Genomic DNA, 23,519 nt, shown 5'->3' with positions numbered 1-23,519 from the left:
GGAACAACCTCCCCATCTCCTTATTAGGACAGATAGCAACTATCAAAATGAAAATATTACCACAAATTAATTATCTGTTTTCAATGATTCCATTTAAACCCACAGTCAATTGGTTTCAGTCTTTAGATTTGGCCATTTCAAAGTTTTACTGGAAAAATAAAAAAGCTAAAATTAGTTTAGCTACTCTTCAGAAAAATAAATCTCAAGGGGGTCTGGAAGCACCAAATTTTCTACATTACTATCTGACTAACCAGATACAATACTTGATAAAATGGATCCATCCTGATCCAGTCCACAGCTCCTGGATTGAATTAGAACAGTTAGAATGTAACTGTTGTGTGGGCTGCTGAAGAGGAGGTACTGCTGGCTCACCACCAGAGGGCGCCCTGCCTGAAGTGCGGGCTTCAGGCACGAGAGGGCGCCGGAACAACCGGGAGTGACAGCTGTCACTCATCAACAGCACCAGCTGTCACTCATCATCACCAGCACCATAAAAGCCAGGCAGCAACTCCATCTCGCTGCCGAGATATCATCTACTAACTAGGTAATATTCTCTGCTGTGTCTGAACTGTGACTTACGTGTGATCTGTTTGCAGCCATGTTCCTGTGGTGCACTTTCAGCTGGGTTGGTGAGTAGTGAGAGAAGCGACGTCTTCGCCTCTCACTCCAACCAGATAAGTGGTTAACAGGAGCTGCTATCGTGTTCCTATTTTGGAGGTGGAGGTGCTCCCTCCCGGAGGAACTGTTTCTGTCCGTGAGGATTTACTGGGTGTGTATCCACACACCCACCATTAACTGTCTCTGCTTCCTGCCAGCAGTACCAGGTCTGACAGCTGTAGACGGTGGCCACCTGGAGATTCAGTGTTGTGTGGGCCGCTGAAGAGGAGGTACTGCTGGCCCACCACCACCAGAGGGCGCCCTGCCTGGAGTGCGGGCTCCAGGCACCAGAGGGCGCTGCCGCCTCACAGGAGCAGCCGGGGTGACAGCTGTCACTTATCACCTACGACAGCTGTCACCAATCATCTGATCTGCAGTGGTATATTAGCAAGACGACATCTCCACCTCTTTGCCGAGATATCGCTCTACCAAGGAGGTAAAGTACTCAGCCGACTGTGTTGTCTTTCTGACATTAATACTTTGTTACTTGTGCGTTGGATAGCAGACATTTCTTCCGACGAGAGGTGGAGGTGGTTTTCCCACCATACGTGTTGCTGGGTGCAAACGCACCCACATTTAACTGTTTTTGTTCCTCGCCAGCAGTACCAGATCCGACAAGCGGAGGCAGTGGCCACCTGGGAGTTCGGGACTTGGCGGCTCCAGTATTCCCGGGGCTCGGTGGCAGAGGAAATCATGTGGTTCGGGTTCTGCTTTGGACAGACGTCTCTTATCTTCGAGCCTGCCCACGTGACACATTTTGTGAATTGACTTCTTTGTCTATTATTGTAATCTGCTGTGTTTGTTGTGCTTATTCACAACAGTAAAGTGTTGTTATTTGACTTCCTCCATTGTCCGTTCATTTGCGCCCCCTGTTGTGGGTCCGTGTTCCTACACTTTCACAACATTCAGGACTTGTCGGCTCCGGTGTTCTTCAGATCCGTTGGCGGTGGAAGCCGTGTGGGACCCGGCTCTTCTATGGACGGACATCTTCTATCCTCAAGCCTGCCAACACGTCACTTTTCGTATAATTGACTATCATTCTCAAACTGCATTTGTCTGTATTCCGTTGTGCACAATTTGCAACATTAAATTGTTATATTTTGGCTTATCCATTGTCCGTTCATTTACGCCCCCTGTTGTGGGTCCGTGTCACTACACTTTCCCAACAGTAACAACATCAAACTCTCAGATTTACCCTTTATTACTACCTACATTAAATGCCATAAATGTTTTAAAAATCTGTTGATTTCTTCTACTTTTACTGCCTGGTAGAAAACTTTAGAAATTACAATCTCACTAATGGAAATCTGTATAGTTGCTCCTATTTGGCACAATCCAGACTTCAAGATTAATAAAGCAGCTCTTTATATCAGCACATGGGAACAGAAAGGAATCACACACCTTCATCACCTCTTTCATAATAACAGGTTTGTGCCATTTAATAACTTGATGCAGAGGTTTGGAATCATATGAGGAAATTTTATTCATTACCATCAAGTAAAGTATGCTGTGATGTCAAAACTCCAGACACATCAGTGTCCACCAGAACCACCCACATTAGTGACAGACATCAATAACCTCCTCCCAATAAAGAAAACCTTATCTAAGGTATATAAGTTAATATCATGCGTGGACACTGCTTTACATTTACTCAGTTCAAAATGGGGGGGGGGGCAACACGACCAACACGACCGTGATGGAAACCATTCGGAAGACTGAGACGGCTTTCGGTGGCTATTCAGTTGAGTGAGTATCCGAGAAATTGTGTAACAGCTGGGCATGTCACAACTTGTCCTGTGAGACTTCCAACACAGACGTGCTTTTTGTTGTGCGCCATTGCAGCTCCGTCCCGACGCGTGAATTCCTCCGCACATCTTTCATTACAAAATCTCCTGTAACAGTGGAATGTGCCGCAAAAGTGCTGATGTCCACATTTTCTGCAATTTCTCTGGTAGTCAGACAACGTCCTGGATCAACACAGCCTTCACTTTGGGAATGATCTGGTCGTTTCAGCCTGTCGATGGCCGCTCGGAGCGCGGTGCACCCTCCGCTGCTGTGGGCCGTCTTTAATCCGGTTGTAATGCTCCTTAATCTGTGTGACGCCCAGAGTATCCTCACCGAAAGCCGCCTGAATCTTCTGAATGGTTTCCACCTGGCTGTCTCTCACAGTTTCTGGAAAAATTTGATTCAGCGCTGCTCCAATCGCTCAGTCATTTCCCTGACAATGAAAATCCGACGAGGGGGGTGGACCAGTGCTCACTCAAAGCTTGCCCACAGGCGAATAAGGCAACCGACAGGTGTGAAAAAACTCACGCATGCGCACGAAGGTTCAAGCTTGGCTGATGCAAGCGCACATGATTCAAATCCATATAGTTTTTTTTAAAAATAAAAAGGTCGGATAGTTTTCTAACAGACCTCGTATTTTCATGCCCTTTGGCTCTGGTCACCTGTCTAGTGTTTTTGGTCCAAAGTCACTGAAAAACTGTCCTCCACCTTGGGATATAGAATTCCCTTATCTCCAAATTTATGTTTACTTGGAGACACTACAATTATTGAACTACCAACTAAACAGTCTAAAACTAAACTTGTAGCACTGACTATTGCCAAAAAAAACCTATTTTGCTGAATTGGAAAAATAAACAATCAATCAGTATTAACCACTGGTCAAACCTCCTCTCCGAATATATATCAATGGAAAGAATATCCGCTTTATTAAGAAACCAATTACCACAATTTAATGAAACATGGTCTTTATTCATCAACTCATTAAATTTGAATTGTAATTTGGAGGTCTAAATTTATTTATTCAATTATATTTTGCCTGTTAGGGAATGCCACTCTTGCACCTGTACTGTATTACTATTACATTATGACTTGTTCCTATTATTGCGGACCTACTGACTTTTCTCTCTTGTGCTACAGATCCAGGTTGCAGCTCTTACGTGTACTCTAGCTGTCAGAGATTGATACTGTGTATTTTTGCACTTTTCTTTCTCTCTCTTGAGAATGCTTGAATTGGTGCAGGAGAGAGCTTGTGTCTTCTAGTCGTGGGGGTCCCTCGGGTGTGGCGGGGCTGTGTGGCCGGGGCCTGCGGGGATGGTTTGGTGACCGGGTGTGGAGTCCTGGGCTGCATGGGGATTGGGGTTGGTGGTGGGACACTGGGGGCCTGGGGGGTTGCATTCCGGTGCTGCCCGGTGGATCTGCGGGCTTCCGGGGGGGATAGGTCGGGTGCTGACCCACGCTCCCTTCTGGCTCCTCTCTTTCGGGGCACAGGGATGCCCCTGGCTTGGGGGGGGCTGGGCGGCGGCCGGTCTGCCCATGGGGGGCCCTGGTGCTGCACCACCTGGCTTCTGGTCCTATTGGGGGGTGGGGATAACTGGATGGCCATCGTTCTTATCCACGTTGGGCCTGTCCATTGGTGGGCTGGGGCTTTGTGCCGGGGGGGGGGGGCGCCTCTCCCCATGGCCGGATCGCACGTGGCTCCCCGTGCTCCTGTTTCTCCCCCCGGGTTTGTGGGGCCCAGCTGTCTCCCTCTGGCTCCTCGGCTGCCTCTGTCTCTCCTGGGTCTCATCTCATGCCTCCCTGGCTTGGGGCCACCGGGCGGGGTGGCTCACCCATCTCTGGCTGCCTGGACCCCTTTCCCCCCTGTTGGCTTGTTCTTTCCTGGTGTTTCCAGTGCTCCTCCAGGGCTGCCCACCTCCCCTCTGTCTCGTGGTCTCCCTGGTGCCTCCGCGGGTCTGGAGTTGGGCCGCGGTGCCTGGGGGAGTCAGTGTGTGTGGCCCACTCCCTGCACCGTGCCTCTCCTCCCGCCGGCCACTTGGGGTTGGGCCTCACATGTCACACCCTTTTAATGCACTTCACCAGCACAGTACATGCACGCACCTCATATTGGGGTTTAAGTAGCACATTATAGGGATCACATAGTTCTGCAGCCAGGTGTTGGGTATGGATTGATCTCCATCCGCCACTCCTGCCCTGCCATTTTAATGCACACACTATATTTCAACACATTTAGTAAACACACTCACTTTTCAGAGTCGAGGTTACAGGCGGTGGTGGGTTTGCAGGGGAGGCTGTGGTGCAGCAGTGTACCGCAGCCTCCCATTGCAGTCTGCCACCTGCTGTCTCCTGCCCTGCTTTTAATGCAACACTATCTTTGCTCCCTTAGGGGGTCACACACAACAAGGGAGTTAACTATAACAATTATGGTGGGGTTGGTAGGTAGGGTGAGTGTGGCATGTGGGGTTGGGCCCTGGATGGCTGTGGGGGTCTGGGGCCTGGGGTGAGGGGGTCTGCCTCACCGGCTCTGCCGTGGTCTTGCTGCTGTGGGTTTGGGGGCCGCAGTTTCCATGGGGTGGGGTGTTGCCTCATTCTCATTTAGGCAGTTACCAACCCTGGGCTTGGTTCCGGGGTGGGATCCGGGGTGGGAGTGATTTGGAGGCTGGGGGTGTCTGGGGGGGTCCTGTGGGCTGCTTGGGGGGGTCTCAGGTGTCAGGAGAACCTCGTGTGCTTCCTGGCCCGGGGGGTGGGTCTCGCCTCTTTCCTAGGGGCCGGGCCCCGCCCTCGTGTGCCAGTGGTCCCTGCCTGCGCTCTGGGTTCAGTTGCGGTGGCTCCTTTGCCCCCCATCCCCGACGCCGCTCGCTACTCCCTCCGATGCTGTTGGCAGGGTGGTGTGGTTCTGGGCTCCCCCCTCTTGGTGGGCCCTGCCAGCACCCTGTGTGCTTCCCTCGGGTGTGGGGTTATTGCCTGTGCCTCCGTTGGGGGGGGCGGTGTCGGGGGTGCGTTCCGGCACCGTCGGGCCGCTCCCTTGTTGGTCCATCGTGCTGCCCCGGTGGCTCTGGTGGCTCCCCTTCCTGGTCCCTGTGCCCCTCCGCTTCCCTTTTTCGCCTGGTTCCTCCTGGGGCCCTGCGTCCTGGGCCTTTTTCTGTTGTCGCTTGCGGTCAGCCGTATGGCTTCCGACGCACCGGAGTTGTCCATGTCTTATGGTAGGGTTCTGTACTTTTATCTTGGCCCAACACACCAGCCACAGTAGTGATCGGATATGTAGCTGTGATCTGGGTCTCTGTGTGTGGCTGGTTGTGGCCAACACCACAATTCGGTTTTGGGTGCTCTCAAGGGGATCAAGACTCTGGTGTGCTAGATTAGGGAATGAATGCTCAATAACTAGACAACAGACTGTCGCTGTCACTGCTTGTTCATGTATGGTGGTTTGTTCCGGCATGTTTTATGTTGGGTCACTGTCTCCTCTGTGTCTCACTTCACAGTTATTGTCTTCACCACTTGTCTTTCATTTTTTGTCTGTCTTCGTGTTGTTTTGGTGGTCGGTCCCTCCTGATAGAAGTTGTCAGTCGGCTTTGAGTAGGATCTTGTAGGGTGATCGGGAAGGGCGGATGAGGGTCACACATGCACACCACGTTCAGTCACAGACTACATACCTTCTGTCCTGCAAGAATAAATTGCATATATGTGTATTAATGTTCATAAATGGTTCTGCCAGTGTGGCATTTACCATTACTACAACCCCTGGCAAAAATGATGGAATCACCGGCCTCGGAGGATGTTCATTCAGTTGTTTAATTTTGTAGAAAAAAAAGCAGATCACAGACATGACACAAAACTAAAGTCATTTCAAATGGCAACTTTCTGTCTTTAAGAAACACTATAAGAAATCAGGAAAAATAATTGTGGCAGTCAGTAACGGTTACTTCTTTAGACCAAGCAGAGGGAAAAAATATGGACTCACTCAATTCTGAGGAAAAAATGATGGAATCATGAAAAACAAAAGAACGCTCCAACACATCACTAGTATTTTGTTGCACCACCTCTGGCTTTTATAACAGCTTGCAGTCTCTGAGGCATGGACTTAATGAGCGACAAACAGTACTCTTCATCAATCTGGCTCCAGCTTTCTCTGATTGCTGTTGCCAGATCAGCTTTGCAGGTTGGAGCCTTGTCATGGACCATTTTCTTCAACTTCCACCAAAGATTTTCAATTGGATTAAGATCCGGACTATTTGCAGGCCATGACATTGACCCTATGTGTCTTTTTGCAAGCAATGTTTTCACAGTTTTTGCTCTATAGCAAGATGCATTATCATCTTGAAAAATGATTTCATCATCCCCAAACATCCTTTCAATTGATGGGATAAGAAAAGTGTCCAAAATATCAACGTAAACTTGTGCATTTATTGATGATGTAATGACAGCCATCTCCCCAGTGCCTTTACCTGACATGCAGCCCCATGTCATCAACGTGGAACGGCACCAAACAAAAGTTCCAGCATTATCACCTTGCCCAATGCAGATTCGAGATTCATCACTGAATATGACTTTCATCCAGTCATCCACAGTCCACGATTGCTTTTCCTTAGCCCATTGTAACCTTGTTTTTTGTTTTAATGGTGTTAATGATGGCTTTCGTTTAGCTTTTCTGTATGTAAATCCTATTTCCTTTAGGCGGTTTCTTACAGTTCGATCATAGACGTTGACTCCAGTTTCCTCCCATTCGTTCCTCATTTGTTTTGTTGTGCATTTTCGATTTTTGAGACATATTGCTTTAAGTTTTCTGTCTTGACGCTTTGATGTCTTCCTTGGTCTACCAGTATGTTTGCCTTTAACAACCTTCCCATGTTGTTTGTATTTGGTCCAGAGTTTAGACACAGCGGACTGGGAACAACCAACATCTTTTGCAACATTGCGTGATGATTTACCCTCTTTTAAGAGTTTGATAATCCTCTCCTTTGTTTCAATTGACATCTCTCGTGTTGGAGCCATGATTCATGTCAGTCCACTTGGTGCAACAGCTCTCCAAGGTGTGATCACTCCTTTTTCGATGCAGACTAACGAGCAGATCTGATTTGATGCAGGTGTTAGTTTTGGGGATGAAAATTTACAGGGTGATTCCATAATTTATTCCTCAGAATTGAGTGAGTCCATATTTTTTCCCTCTGCTTGGTCTAAAAAAGTAACCGTTACTGACTGCCACAATTTTTTTTCCTGATTTCTTATAGTGTTTCTTAAAGCCAGAAAGTTGCCATTTGAAATGACTTTAATTTTGTGTCATGTCTGTGATCTGCTTTTTTCCTACAAAATTAAACAACTGAATGAACATCCTCCGAGGCCGGTGATTCCATAATTTTTGCCAGGGGTTGTATATATGCAGACAGGGGGAAAAAAATGTGTAAAAAGGTTACACATGCCTCAGTTGTGTAACTGTTTAGTTATAAATGTGGAATAAAGGCCACACACACCTCAGTTGTGTAACTGTTTAGTTATAAATGTGTAAAAAGGTTACACACGCCTCTGTGTAAATGTGTAGTTATAAATGTGTAATAAAGGTTACACTCGCCTCAGGTGTGTAATGCCGCGTTCACACCGGGCGCGACGCGAGCGACTGCAGCCACAGGTTGCCATGTAATCCCTATGTAATGACACGTTTTGGCGCCAAACCGCGCAGCGAGATGCGATGGACGCGAGTGAAGCGGTGTGAGTGAAGTGATTTTGAGCGTTGCGTCACGTCGCATTGCCCTCCACCCCAAGTTCAAAAATCTGAACTTTTTTGTCTCGTCGCGCCGCGATGACCAATCTAGGACTGAATATGTAGTGACATGGAGATGTCTGGAGTTTGACTGAAGATGTGAACATGTCCTGTCTCTGGTAACAGCCTGTGAGCAGGACTTATGTCTCTTTTGTCCTTTATTTCACAATCATGACAGAGTTTTTGGAGCGAACAGCAGCACCACAGCAGCGGGGAGCGGAGTTTCTTTTTCTTTTTCTTTTACGTGCGCACGCGAATCGTCCTGGGGATTATTTTACTTATTAACTACACAGCTGTATAATAAAGCAAATGGTGACTGGTTTCTAAACACAATTATGACAGTTTTTGGAGTGAGCAGCAGCCCTACTTGCAGCAGCGGGAGCGGAGCTTTTTCTTTTTCTTTTTCTTTTACGTGAGCGCGCGAATTGTCCTGGAGATTATTTTACTTATTAACTACACAGCTGTATAATAAAGCAAATGGTGACCGGTTTCTAAACGCAATTATGACAGTTTTTGGAGCGAGCAGCAGCCCTACTTGCAGCAGTGGGAGCGGAGCTTTTTCCTTTTCTTTTTCTTTTACATGCGCGCGCGAATTGTCCTGGAGATTATTTTACTTATTAACTATACAGCTGTATAATAAAGCAAATGGTGACTGGTTTCTAAACACAATTATGACAGTTTTTGGGGGAAGAGCGAGCTGCAGAAAGCAGCGGAGTTTCTTTCTTTTTTTTAAATTATTTACATGTGCGCGCGCGAACGGGACAGTTGATCCTCAAACTGGGTCCCGCAGAGGTGGAACGACCGCTGAAAGCAAATAATGATACTGTCTGTATTGGGAGCTTTCCACAGCAACTCGCTCCGTGTGATCAAGGTCCGTCATGTTAGCTTGACTGACAACCTGAGCCGGCGAGCGGAATGGAAGCTCCTCCTATTTGATGACGCACCGGGGTGAATTTTCGCAGCGAAAGTCCACCAAAACAGAGCGACACACTGGGCGAAGGAGGCGCATCCGTCGCCTGGCGACCCACGCAAATTTGTAGCGTCAGATCGCGTCCGGTGTGAACGCGGCTTAACTGTTTAGTTCTAAATGTGAAATAAAGGTTACACACATCTCAGTTGTGTATATCAGGTTGACAGGTTTGGCTGAATACAAATGCAGGACTCAGACATAAGGCTCTGTAGATAAAAAACTGCTTATTGTAGAAGCAAACAGGGTCTGGTACACAGGTAGGCAGTCCACAATTAGCAGCAGTACAAAGAGCATCAGGGTAAGGTGTGGTTGAGGAAACAAGCAGGTGGTCATAAATACACAAGAGGGTAGCAGGATGAGAAAACAATACAGAGCTTGAAAGAAGGCACAAGGCACATTAATCTGGAGAAGGACTAGAAAAACTGGAGAGCTATATATACACCCGGGTGATGAGGTGCAAATAGGAAGCAGGTGTGCATGTGTGACCGTAGGACCTTTGTGGCCAGGACGGGGTGGGATCAAACTCTGGACTGCTCAAACTAAAGACCAGAACTCTACCAGGTCAGCCAAAGGGGAATCCCCCCGTTAGCCAAGCTAGCAGGAACGTCTTTTCAATCCCGACTTCATCCTGCTACATATCTCCCTACCATTTTTGACTTTGTCCTGAAGTCACAGGTGCATTTAAGCATGTTCTGTGACTACCAACGTCCTGCCGACAATGCCAATTGTGACCGTAGGACCTTTATGGTCGGGACGGCAGTGGGATCGAACCCCGGACTGCTTGAACTAAAGACCAGAACTCTACCAGGTCAGCCAAAGGGGAATTCCCCTGTTAGCCAAGCTAGCGGGAACATCTTTTCAATCCAGACTTCATCCTGCTACATTACGCATGGAACACACCAGAATGGGGGAGTGGCCAGAGAGGTGGAGATGGCCACCACCAAAAGTCAGAGAGAACAGACAAGAGAGGCAGAGACAGAAAGACCAAGAGGGAAAACCCCGACAAGAGAATGAATACACAGAGAAGCAACCAAACCTAATCCAACCATGAAAATAAAACCAGACAAAACCCAAATCCTGACAGTACCCCCACCCCTATGGGCCAACTCCAGACAGGCCAGGAGGAGCAGGATTGGCCGAATGAAAATCCCTAATGAGACCGGGGTCCAAAATAAACTGGGAGGGAACCCACGACCGCTCCTCGGGATCGTAACCCTCCCAATCAATCAAATACTGATAACCATGGCCCCAGCGGTGCGAGGCAACAAGCTGCCACATAGAAAACACGCCTCCCCCACCCACTGGGCGGAAGGCAGGGGAACAGCCGGAAGGCACATAGGGCTTGAACGGAATGGCTTAACATTACTGACATGGAACATGGGATGAATGCACATGGAGGAAGGCAACCGGAGATGGACAGAAACGGGATTGATAACCTTAGAAATGGGGAAGGGAGCAAACGTATGAGGAACCCCACGAAGACATAAATTGCAGGCGGACAACCACACCTTTTGGCCTGCCGAATAAGCAGGTGCGGCTTGTAAAAGGATGAAGATTGGATCAGAGTTCGCCGTGCCCGCTCCCAAGTTCACTGGCTCTATATGATTAAACTGAGGGCCGATGGAACCGGGGATTGCAGAGCAACAGAGGAGAACAAGGACAGCTGGCGACCAAAAACAACCTGAAATGGAGTATACCCAGACAAAGCAGAAGGCAAACTGTTGTGGGCAAGCTCAGCCCATGACAACTGAGAAACCCAAGTGGATGGATGCTGAGAACATAATATTCTGAGACCCTTTTCTAGTTCTTGGTGAGACTGATAACCAGAAGTGAGACTGGACATCGCCCTGAGGAAATGGCAGAATTCCCTCCAAAATCCCAACATGAACTGTGGACCCTGGTCGGAGATGATATCCTGGGGAAAACCTAGAAGATGGAACACATTAGTCAACATAATCTTTGCTAGTTCCTTTGCAGAAGGTAACTTGGGTAATGGTACAAAATGACACATTTTGAATAGTCGATCAACCACAGTCAGTATTACCGTATGTCCTTTGAATGATGGAAGACCAATAGCAAAGTCCACGGAGATATACGTCCACGGTTGCTTGGGAATAGACAGACGGAGAAGAGTACCAGCAGGCAGCCGGGTGGTAGACTTGTGCATGGCACAAACCTGACAGGTGTTCACAAACTCAGAAATGTCCGAAACCAAGCAAGGCCACCAAAACCATTGTTGCACTACATATGTAGTCTTTTTAATGCCTGGATGACAGGAAAACCTACTGCTATGTGCCCAATCAATGACCTCCCACCTGAGAGCAGCCTGGACAAACAACTTCCCTGGAGGGTATTCTGTCGGAATTGTCACGTTCTTAAGAGCGGAAGAGACGTGAGCGGGCCTGACGAGCATTGACACGTTTTGCCGTACGTAAATATGCTAAATTCTTGTGATCCCTGTAAACAACAAAAGGCAACTGTGCCCCCTCGAGCCAGTGTCACCACTCCTCCAAGCCACTTAAACTGCCAGCAGTTCACAGTCTCTGATGCTGTAATTGCGCTCCGCCAAAGTCAGCTTACGTTACAGGATAGCACATGGCTGTAACCTTGTTTCCATAGGATACATCTGAGACAGAATTGCTCCCACCCCAACGTCAGAGACATCATCTCTACCGCAAACTGCCAAGTGGGGTCAGGAAGGAGTAGCACGGGGGCTGCTGTAAAGCATTGCTTTAGGACCCTGAATGCCTTGTCACACTCTGGCGTCTACTTGAACGTACGGAGGGATGAGGTGACATCGTAAAATGGAGGAGCTACGGAACTGAAGTTTTGGATGAATTTACTATAGAAATTGGCAAACCCTAGAAACCTTTGAACTTCTTTGAACTGCCACCTTGTCCAGATGCATCTGAATCTTGCTGTCCGAAATCACGAAGCCTAGGAAAGACACAGTGGATGGTGGAATTCACATTTCTCAGCTTTCACAAATAAATAATTTCGTAGGAGCCTCTGTAAAACTGATCGAATATGTCGAGAGTGGGTCTCAAGGTCAGGTGGAAAAGATGTCCTCCAAATAGACGAAGATGAACTTGTTCAGATATTCACCTACTACATCATTTACGAGATTTTGGAAAACGGCTGGAGCATTCGTGAGACCGGATGGCATTCCAAGATCTTCATAATGACCGGTGGGTGTGTTGAAGGCCATTTTCCATTTGTCCCCCTGTTTTATCCTGACCAAATGGTAAGCATTACAAAGGTCAAGCTTTGTGAATACTTTGGCGCCCTCAAGTGATTCAAAAGCAGAAGCAACCAGGGGAAGTGGGTAACGGTTCTTAACTGTTATGTCATTTAACCCTTGATAATCCATGAATCCCAGAATCACGGACTGAGTCATGTTGTCAAATAGTACATGGAAGCTAATGATTTCGATATGGTTCTCATCAATAGTTAGTTGGACTGACTGAGTTCGGTGAGTGATTTGTCCTAATTTATGGTCATCATGACCTGCAAATAGGAAACAGGTGTGCATGGAATGCACCAGAATGGGGGAGTGGCCAGAGAGGTGGAGACCCCCACCACCAAGAGTCAGAGGGAACAGACAAGAGAGGCAGAGACAGAAAGACCAAAGCAGAAAAAACCCAATAAGAGAATGAACACACAGAGACCCAACCAAACCTAATCAAACCATGAAAATAAAACCAGACTGTCAGGATACGTGGTCGCGTGGCACAGAAGGTGGGTGGACACAAATGCAAACTCTCAGACAATACGTAAGATGTAATCAATCAATCAATTCATCAATCAATCAATTTTTTTATATAGCATATTCCTGTGGTGTTGCCTTATCTGTGGGATTGGCGTTTGGTGTGATCAGCGACGGCTTCGCTTCACACCCCAACCATACTGGTGCTACCAGCACTTGCTAAATTTCTTTTTAACTTTGGTAAATCACTCATTTGCATGTTTCCTCCCACAATTGTATGCAGTTTTTTCATCAAGCCAGAATGTGTATGAACTCAGAAGGCCTGAATATCAATCAATCAATCAATCAATCAATTTTTTTATATAGCGCCAAATCACAACAAACAGTTGCCCCAAGGCGCTTTATATTGTAAGGCAAGGCCATACAATAATTATGTAAAACCCCAAAGGTCAAAACGACCCCCTGTGAGCAAGCACTTGGCTACAGTGGGAAGGAAAAACTCCCTTTTAACAGGAAGAAACCTCCAGCAGGACCAGGCTCAGGGAGGGGCAGTCTTCTGCTGGGACTGGTTGGGGCTGAGGGAGAGAACCAGGAAAAAGACATGCTGTGGAAGAGAGCAAAGATCAATCACTAATGATTAAATGCAGAGTGGTGCATACAGAGCAAAAAGAGAAAGAAACAGTGCATCATGGGTTAATAATAATAATAATAAGTTAATAATAAGCTTTATCTCAAAAACAGTCCAGGGTCCAGTACACAGAAAAGCAGGCAACGTAGCAAAGGTATAAATGAGGGCAAGGCAAAAAATACGCAGTCAGGGACTGGCTGAGGGCAAAGGCACGGAGAGACACAATATCAGAGGCTGAGGCAGAAGGCAAAATCTGGATAAACAGAGAGAGGTCAAAAACACTATGAGGCAAACGAGACAAGCTCAAAGCTGGAACGAAGATACAAAGCTCAATGAGCTGGCACCGCAGTGAGAGAAGTGAGGGCTTAAATAACATGTGATGTAACAAGGTGCATGTGTAATCGAGGGTTCTGGAAGGAGGTGTGGTCTGGTGAAGCAAAGAGACAGGATGAGAAGCGAGAGAGAGAGAGAGAGAGTGAAAATGAAGCAGCTCAAAAGCAAGAAGAGTCAGTGAATGAAAACCAATGGTGAAAGTATAACGTGCCGACAGACCAACAAAAGGAAATGTGAGCAAAATAAAGGGCAAACAAGGAAACAGAGTGACAGGCCTAAAAATAGCACAAGAATAATAACTGACTAGAAACAAGACTAGAACCAAATCTGAATATGACAGCACAAACACGGGAAATAAAATAGAACAGTGTTGTGTGGGCCGCTGAAGAGGAGGTACTGCTGGCCCACCACCACCAGAGGGCGCCCTGTCTGGAGTGCGGGCTCCAGGCACCAGAGGGCGCTGCCGCCTCACAGGAGCAGCCAGGGTGACAGCTGTCACCCATCACCTGAGACGAGACAGCTGATATCCATCAACAGGGACGTATATCAGTAGGACGGCATCTCTACCTCATTGCCGAGATATCGCTCTACCAAGGAGGTAACGAACTCAGCCAGTTACTCTATTCTAAGAGTTAATACTTTTTGCTTGTGCTCAAGGTCAGCTGAAGACAGTGTTGGACGTGACTAGATAAGTACTCACCTTCCAATCCTTCAGTGTTGTTTCTGAGAAGAGGTAGAGGTGGTGTTTCCACCCTGTGTGTTGCTGGGTGCAGCCGCACCCAAACCTGATTGTTTCTGTTCCTTGCCAGCAGTACCGGATCCGACGAGCGGAGGCAGTGGCCACCTGGGGTTCGGGACTTGGCGGCTCCAGTATCCCCGGGGTTCGGTGGCAGAAGAAATCGGGTGGTTCCGGTTCGACTCGGACAGACGTCTCCTATCGTCGAGCCTGCCCACACGACACCTTTGGAATTCGGTTACTGCTGTATTTGTAATCTGTTGTGTTTGTTGTGTGAGTTCACAACAGTAAAACTTTGTGATTTGACTTTCTCCATTGTCCGTTCATTTGCGCCCCCTGTTGTGGGTCCGTGTTCCTACACTTTCCCAACAACAGATTATAACCCAAACTAGAACAGAACGTGGCCAAAGTATAACTAATTGTTGGGAAAGTGTAGTGACACGGACCCACAGCAGGGGGCGTAAATGAACGGACAATGGAAGAAGTCAAATTATAACACTTTACTGGTGTGAATGTCACAACCAAACACAGCAGAATCAGAATGTGCAACAGTCAATTAATAAAGGTGTCGTGTGGGCGGGCTCGACGATAGGAGACGCCCCTCAGGAAACGAACCGGAACCACACGATTTCCACCGCCACCTGAACCCGAGGAATACTGGAGCCGCCATGTCCCGGAGTCCCCAGGTGGCCACCTCTCCGGCGTGTCGGATCTGGTACTGCTGGCAGAAAGCAAAAGACAGTCAAAGGGTGGGTGTGTGAACACCCAGCAACAACGGTGGGAATGCCACCTCCATCTCTCACTCAACACGTTGCAGTGGTCTCAGAGGAAAAGGAGCGCCGTCATGCACAGCCTCCACCAAAACGACCGGTTCTCCTGCAAACACTCACAATCACAGATTTATAAATCTCAAAAAAAGGCTGAGAGTAGTACCTCCAAATGAAGATGATATCTCGGCAGTTTGGTGGAGGTGTCTTCCTGCTTTTATACCAGATGTATGGATTAGTGACAGCTGTCACAGATGATGGGTGACAGCTGTCACCACGGCTTGTTCCTGAGGCGGCAGCGCCCTCTCGTGCCTGAAGCCTGCACTTCAGGCAGGGCGCCTTCTGATGGTGGGCCAGCAGTACCTCCTCTTCTGGCGGCCCACACAACACTAATAACATCACAGAAAATAAGAACTATGGAATGACCAGAAAATAAAGAAAGAACAGAAACAAAACCAGAACCTACAGCAAAACAGATAATGGAATGGCTTGAACAAATGATCACAGGAAACAATACCAAAAACAAAAAGAATACAACAAGATAAATAAAATGCCAAAGATGCATAATAAACAGAACCAGAGAAAACATAATACAAAATGATCATAAAAGGGCAACCAAGAGGATCAAATAAGGGGAGGCAGACGACAACAGGGTACAAACCCATAACTTCGACCAGAGCCAGTGTAACTGTTTAGTTATAAATGTGTAATAAAGGTTACACACACCTCAGTCATGTAACTGTCTAGTTTTAAAGGTGTAATAAAGGTTACACATGCCTCAGTTGTGTAACTGTTTAGTTTTAAATGTGTAATAAAGGTTACACTCACCTGAGTCATGTAACCCTTTAGTTATAAATGTGTAATAAAGGTTACACACACCTCAGTCATGTAAACTGTCTAGTTTTAAATGTGTAATAGTTACACATGCCTCAGTTGTGTAACTATTTATTTTTAAATGTGTAATAAAGGTTACAGTCACCTCAGTCATGTAACCTTTTAGTTATAAATGTGTAATAAAGGTTACACACACCTCAATCATGTAAACTGTCTAGTTTTAAATGTGTAATAGTTACACATGCCTCAGTTGTGTAACTATTTATTTTTAAATGTGTAATAAAGGTTACAGTCACCTCAGTCATGTAACCTTTTAGTTATAAATGTGTAATAAAGGTTACACACACCTCAATCATGTAAACTGTCTAGTTTAAATGTGTAATAAAGGTTACACACGCCTCAGTTGTGTAACTGTTTAGTTTAAAATGTGGAGTCACAATTTTGGGCAGATCTGGGCTTTGATTCGGGTTTTCCCTCTTTCTTTGTTCCCCTTCATGTGCCCAAGCCTTGATTTACTAATTATTTTATTTCCGTCACGTGGTTATTCTCTATTCCGTTTTGATTTGTCACTTTGGTTCTTTGTTACTTTTCTTACTCTGGTCATGGTTCAGTTCCTTTCTCATTTTATTCAGTCAGTCTTTATTGTCTTGTTGTTTATCATGTAGTTATCTTTTTTTGTTGTTGTTGTTCCCATTTCTTATATGATCTTTTGTGCTTTAATATCGGGTTTTGTTTGTCACTTAGTCTCTGTCTTATTTTCTGGTCTGCTTAGTCATTTTTGTTTTCTTAGTCAGATCCTGTTGAGTACATCTTAGTGTTAATCATCTTACAATTTTCTTATCAGTTTTCATGGAGGTGTTTCTAGTGCTTATGCTCATGTCTGATTGTAGTTCCTGTCATAGTAATATTGTATTCTGCCTTCAGTTTCTGTTTGCTCCTAATTTCCTGTTTCCCTCACGCCCCTCTGATTATGTCCTCACTCCACTGCACCTGCCTTTATGTCTTTGTCCCTCACTTTGATTCAGTCTGTTTAGTATTTCCATTCACTCACACTCTTGGCACCTGTTCACGCATCTTTGTGTCTTACCTCACTCCACCTTGTGCTGTCCCTCCTCACCTTCTTGTACTGTGCATTATCTTTGTTCACTAGCCACGCCTCCTTTTCTAGATTGTTCCTCACCTGCACCTTAACTCCTGTCCTATTTAAACAACTCCTAGCTACCGCTATCCTGCCAGTTTGTTGTCGTTCGTACACATCCTAGCTCTTGTTTCCTGTCCTGTTTTGCCTAGCCGTGTTTTTGAAATCTGCTCTGTGTTTTTGACAGCACCTTCTGCCTCATCCCTGAATACTGTGTTTGCTCGTGCCACAAACCCCTGCTTGATTATGACTGCGTATTTGCCTAGTCCGGTTTGTACCTTTGCTCCGCTGACTGACAACCTGTGTACCGAACTTGAGCCTGAATTAAAATGGCGACTTATTTTTTATCTAAGCCTGGTCTGGGAGTCTGCATAGAGGGTCCACCCTCCTTGGGTGCCTGGCACCCGCCCGGCTTGTCAACATATGTCTCAGTTGTGTAACTGTTTATTTATACATGTGTAATAAAGGTTACACATGCCTCAGTGTAAACGTGTAGTTATAAATGTGTAATAAAGGTTACACTTGCCTCAGTTGTGTAACTGTTTAGTTTTAAATGTGAAATAAAGGTTACAGACACCTCAGTTGTGTAACTGTTTACTTATAAATGTGTAATTAAAGGTTACAATCGCCTCAGTTGTGTAACTGTTTAGTTTAAAATGTGGAATAAAGGTTACACACGCATCTGTGCAAATGTGTAATTTTAAATGTGTAATAAATGTTACACACACCACAGTTGTGTAACTGTTTAGTTTTAAATGTGTAATAAAGGTTACACACACCTCTGTGTAAATGTGTAATTGTGTAATAAATGCTACACACGCCTCAGTTGTGTAACTGTTTAGTTTTAAATGTGTAATAAAGGTTACACACGCCTCTGTGTAAATGTGTAATTTTAAATGTGTAATAAATGTTACACACACCACAGTTGTGTAACTGCTTAGTTTTAAATGTGTAATAAAGGTTACACACACCTCTGTGTAAATGTGTAATTTTAAATGTGTAATAAATGTTACACACACCACAGTTGTGTAACTGTTTAGTTTTAAATGTGTAATAAAGGTTACACACGCCTCTGTGCAAATGTGTAATTTTAAATGTGTAATAAAGGTTACACACGCCTCTGTGTAAATGTGTAATTTTAAATGTGTAATAAATGTTACACACACCACAGTTGTGTAACTGTTTAGTTTTAAATGTGTAATAAAGGTTACACACGCCTCTGTGCAAATGTGTAATTTTAAATGTGTAATAAAGGTTACACACGCCTCTGTGTAAATGTGTAATTTGAAATGTGTAATAAATGTTACACACACCACAGTTGTGTAACTGTTTAGTTTTAAATGTGGAATAAAGGTTACACACGCCTCTGTGCAAATGTGTAATTTTAAATGTGTAATAAATGTTACACACACCACAGCTGTGTAACTGCTTAGTTTTAAATGTGTAATAAAGGTTACACACGCCTCTGTGTAAATGTGTAATTTTAAATGTGTAATAAATGTTACACACACCACAGTTGTGTAACTGTTTAGTTTTAAATGTGGAATAAAGGTTACACACGCCTCTGTGCAAATGTGTAATTTTAAATGTGTAATAAATGTTACACACACCACAGTTGTGTAACTGTTTAGTTTTAAATGTGTAATAAAGGTTACACACGCCTCTGTGCAAATGTGTAATTTTAAATGTGTAATAAAGGTTACACACGCCTCTGTGTAAATGTGTAATTTTAAATGTGTAATAAATGTTACACACACCACAGTTGTGTAACTGTTTAGTTTTAAATGTGGAATAAAGGTTACACACGCCTCTGTGCAAATGTGTAATTGTGTAATAAATGCTACACACGCCTCAGTTGTGTAACTTTTAAATGTGTAATAAAGGTTACACACGCCTCTGTGTAAATGTGTAATTGTGTAATAAATGCTACACACACCTCAGTAGTGTAACTGTTTAGTTTTAAATGTGTAATAAAGGTTACACACGCCTCTGTGTAAATGTGTAATTTTAAATGTGTAATAAATGTTACTCACACCACAGTTGTGTAACTGTTTAGTTTTAAATGTGTAATAAAGGTTACACACGCCTCTGTGTAAATGTGTAATTGTGTAATAAATGCTACACACGCCTCAGTTGTGTAACTGTTTAGTTTTAAATGTGTAATAAAGGTTACACACGCCTCTGTGTAAATGTGTAGTTATAAATGTGTAATAAATGCTACACACGCCTCAGTTGTGTAACTGTTAAATGTGTAATAAAGGTTACACATGCCTCTGTGTAAATGTGTAATTGTGTAATAAATGCTACACACGCCTCAGTTGTGTAACTGTTAAATGTGTAATAAAGGTTACACACGCCTCTGTGTAAATGTGTAATTGTGTAATAAATGTTACACACACCACAGTTGTGTAACTGTTTAGTTTTAAATGTGTAATAAAGGTTACACACGCCTCTGTGCAAATGTGTAATTTTAAATGTGTAATAAATGTTACACACACCACAGTTGTGTAACTGTTTAGTTTTAAATGTGTAATAAAGGTTACACACGCCTCTGTGTAAATGTGTAGTTATAAATGTGTAATAAATGCCACACACCTCAGTTGTGTAACTGTTAAATGTGTAATAAAGGTTACACACGCCTCTGTGTAAATGTGTAATTGTGTAATAAATGCTACACACGCCTCAGTTGTGTAACTGTTTAGTTTTAAATGTGTAATAAAGGTTACACACGCCTCTGTGTAAATGTGTAATTGTGTAATAAATGCTACACACGCCTCAGTTGTGTAACTGTTTACTTTTAAATGTGTAATAAAGGTTACACACGCCTCTGTGTAAATGTGTAATTGTGTAATAAATGCTACACACGCCTCAGTTGTGTAACTGTTTAGTTTTAAATGTGTAATAAAGGTTACACACGCCTCTGTGTAAATGTGTAATTGTGTAATAAATGCTACACACGCCTCAGTTGTGTAACTGTTTACTTTTAAATGTGTAATAAAGGTTACACACGCCTCTGTGTAAATGTGTAATTGTGTAATAAATGCTACACACGCCTCAGTTGTGTAACTGTTTAGTTTTAAATGTGTAATAAAGGTTACACACGCCTCTGTGTAAATGTGTAATTGTGTAATAAATGCTACACACGCCTCAGTTGTGTAACTGTTTAGTTTTAAATGTGTAATAAAGGTTACACACGCCTCTGTGTAAATGTGTAATTGTGTAATAAATGCTACACACGCCTCAGTTGTGTAACTGTTAAATGTGTAATAAAAATTACACACGCCTCTGTGTAAATGTGTAATTGTGTAATAAATGCTACACACGCCTCAGTTGTGTAACTGTTTAGTTTTAAATGTGTAATAAAGGTTACACACGCCTCTGTGTAAATGTGTAATTGTGTAATAAATGCTACACACGTCTCAGTTGTGTAACTGTTTAGTTTTAAATGTGTAATAAAGGTTACACACGCCTCTGTGTAAATGTGTAATTGTGTAATAAATGCTACACACGCCTCAGTTGTGTAACTGTTAAATGTGTAATAAAAATTACACACGCCTCTGTGTAAATGTGTAATTGTGTAATAAATGCTACACACGCCTCAGTTGTGTAACTGTTTAGTTTTAAATGTGTAATAAAGGTTACACACGCCTCTGTGTAAATGTGTAATTGTGTAATAAATGCTACACACGCCTCAGTTGTGTAACTGTTAAATGTGTAATAAAAATTACACACGCCTCTGTGTAAATGTGTAATTGTGTAATAAATGCTACACACGCCTCAGTTGTGTAACTGTTTAGTTTTAAATGTGTAATAAAGGTTACACACGCCTCTGTGTAAATGTGTAATTGTGTAATAAATGCTACACACGCCTCAGTTGTGTAACTGTTAAATGTGTAATAAAAATTACACACGCCTCTGTGTAAATGTGTAATTGTGTAATAAATGCTACACACGCCTCAGTTGTGTAACTGTTTAGTTTTAAATGTGTAATAAAGGTTACACACGCCTCTGTGTAAATGTGTAATTGTGTAATAAATGCTACACACGCCTCAGTTGTGTAACTGTTTAGTTTTAAATGTGTAATAAAGGTTACACACGCCTCTGTGTAAATGTGTAATTGTGTAATAAATGCTACACACGCCTCAGTTGTGTAACTGTTAAATGTGTAATAAAAATTACACACGCCTCTGTGTAAATGTGTAATTGTGTAATAAATGCTACACACGCCTCAGTTGTGTATCTGTTAAATGTGTAATAAAAATTACACACGCCTCTGTGTAAATGTGTAATTGTGTAATAAATGCTACACACGCCTCAGTTGTGTAACTGTTAAATGTGTAATAAAAATTACACACGCCTCTGTGTAAATGTGTAATTGTGTAATAAATGCTACACACGTCTCAGTTGTGTAACTGTTAAATGTGTAATAAAGGTTACACACGCCTCTGTGTAAATGTGTAATTGTGTAATAAATGCTACACACGCCTCAGTTGTGTAACTGTTAAATGTGTAATAAAAATTACACACGCCTCTGTGTAAATGTGTAATTGTGTAATAAATGCTACACACGCCTCAGTTGTGTAACTGTTTAGTTTTAAATGTGTAATAAAGGTTACACACGCCTCTGTGTAAATGTGTAATTGTGTAATAAATGCTACACACGCCTCAGTTGTGTAACTGTTAAATGTGTAATAAAAATTACACACGCCTCTGTGTAAATGTGTAATTGTGTAATAAATGCTACACACGCCTCAGTTGTGTAACTGTTAAATGTGTAATAAAAATTACACACGCCTCTGTGTAAATGTGTAATTGTGTAATAAATGCTACACACGCCTCAGTTGTGTAACTGTTTAGTTTTAAATGTGTAATAAAGGTTACACACGCCTCTGTGTAAATGTGTAATTGTGTAATAAATGCTACACACGCCTCAGTTGTGTAACTGTTTAGTTTTAAATGTGTAATAAAGGTTACACACGCCTCTGTGTAAATGTGTAATTGTGTAATAAATGCTACACACGCCTCAGTTGTGTAACTGTTAAATGTGTAATAAAAATTACACACGCCTCTGTGTAAATGTGTAATTGTGTAATAAATGCTACACACGCCTCAGTTGTGTAACTGTTAAATGTGTAATAAAAATTACACACGCCTCTGTGTAAATGTGTAATTGTGTAATAAATGCTACACACGCCTCAGTTGTGTAACTGTTAAATGTGTAATAAAGGTTACACACGCCTCTGTGTAAATGTGTAATTGTGTAATAAATGCTACACACGCCTCAGTTGTGTAACTGTTAAATGTGTAATAAAGGTTACACACGCCTCTGTGTAAATGTGTAATTGTGTAATAAATGCTACACACGCCTCAGTTGTGTAACTGTTAATGTGTAATAAAGGTTACACACGCCTCTGTGTAAATGTGTAATTGTGTAATAAATGCTACACACGTCTCAGTTGTGTAACTGTTAAATGTGTAATAAAGGTTACACACGCCTCTGTGTAAATGTGTAATTGTGTAATAAATGCTACACACGCCTCAGTTGTGTAACTGTTAAATGTGTAATAAAGGTTACACACGCCTCTGTGTAAATGTGTAATTGTGTAATAAATGCTACACACGCCTCAGTTGTGTAACTGTTAAATGTGTAATAAAGGTTACACACGCCTCTGTGTAAATGTGTAATTGTGTAATAAATGCTACACACGCCTCAGTTGTGTAACTGTTAATGTGTAATAAAGGTTACACACGCCTCTGTGTAAATGTGTAATTGTGTAATAAATGCTACACACGCCTCAGTTGTGTAACTGTTAAATGTGTAATAAAGGTTACACACGCCTCTGTGTAAATGTGTAATTGTGTAATAAATGCTACACACGTCTCAGTTGTGTAACTGTTAAATGTGTAATAAAGGTTACACACGCCTCTGTGTAAATGTGTAATTGTGTAATAAATGCTACACACGTCTCAGTTGTGTAACTGTTAAATGTGTAATAAAAATTACACACGCCTCTGTGTAAATGTGTAATTGTGTAATAAATGCTACACACGCCTCAGTTATGTGACGTCATGGAGTTTTTCAGGTCGACAGTGCAACCTGAGCCAACGTCTCGTGACATTCCTACGTGTGCGCGACCGCGCACGCTGCAAGACGGACCAATCATAGCGCTCAGTGGGCACAGCTCGCACAGTGATAGGCGCACGTTGTGTCGT

General features: G+C 43.7%; 1 protein-coding gene across 1 annotated transcript in view; it reads left to right on the top strand.

Annotated features, from left to right (window-relative positions):
- The first annotated feature begins 583 nt into the window (after nucleotides 1-583).
- The window catches only part of coq10b (coenzyme Q10B), a 63,012-nt gene continuing 40,076 nt past the window's right edge, over nucleotides 584-23,519 (top strand). Inside the window, exons 1-2 of the mRNA XM_034165512.1 lie at nucleotides 584-588; nucleotides 17,573-17,576. The gene's annotated coding sequence lies outside the window, so the exon portion shown is untranslated. The remainder of the gene's footprint in view (nucleotides 589-17,572; nucleotides 17,577-23,519) is intronic.

Source organism: Thalassophryne amazonica, unplaced genomic scaffold (genome assembly GCF_902500255.1).
Source record: "Thalassophryne amazonica unplaced genomic scaffold, fThaAma1.1, whole genome shotgun sequence".
In the NCBI taxonomy this organism is placed as follows: domain Eukaryota; kingdom Metazoa; phylum Chordata; class Actinopteri; order Batrachoidiformes; family Batrachoididae; genus Thalassophryne; species Thalassophryne amazonica.
This window is presented reverse-complemented; position numbering and strand designations above follow the sequence as displayed.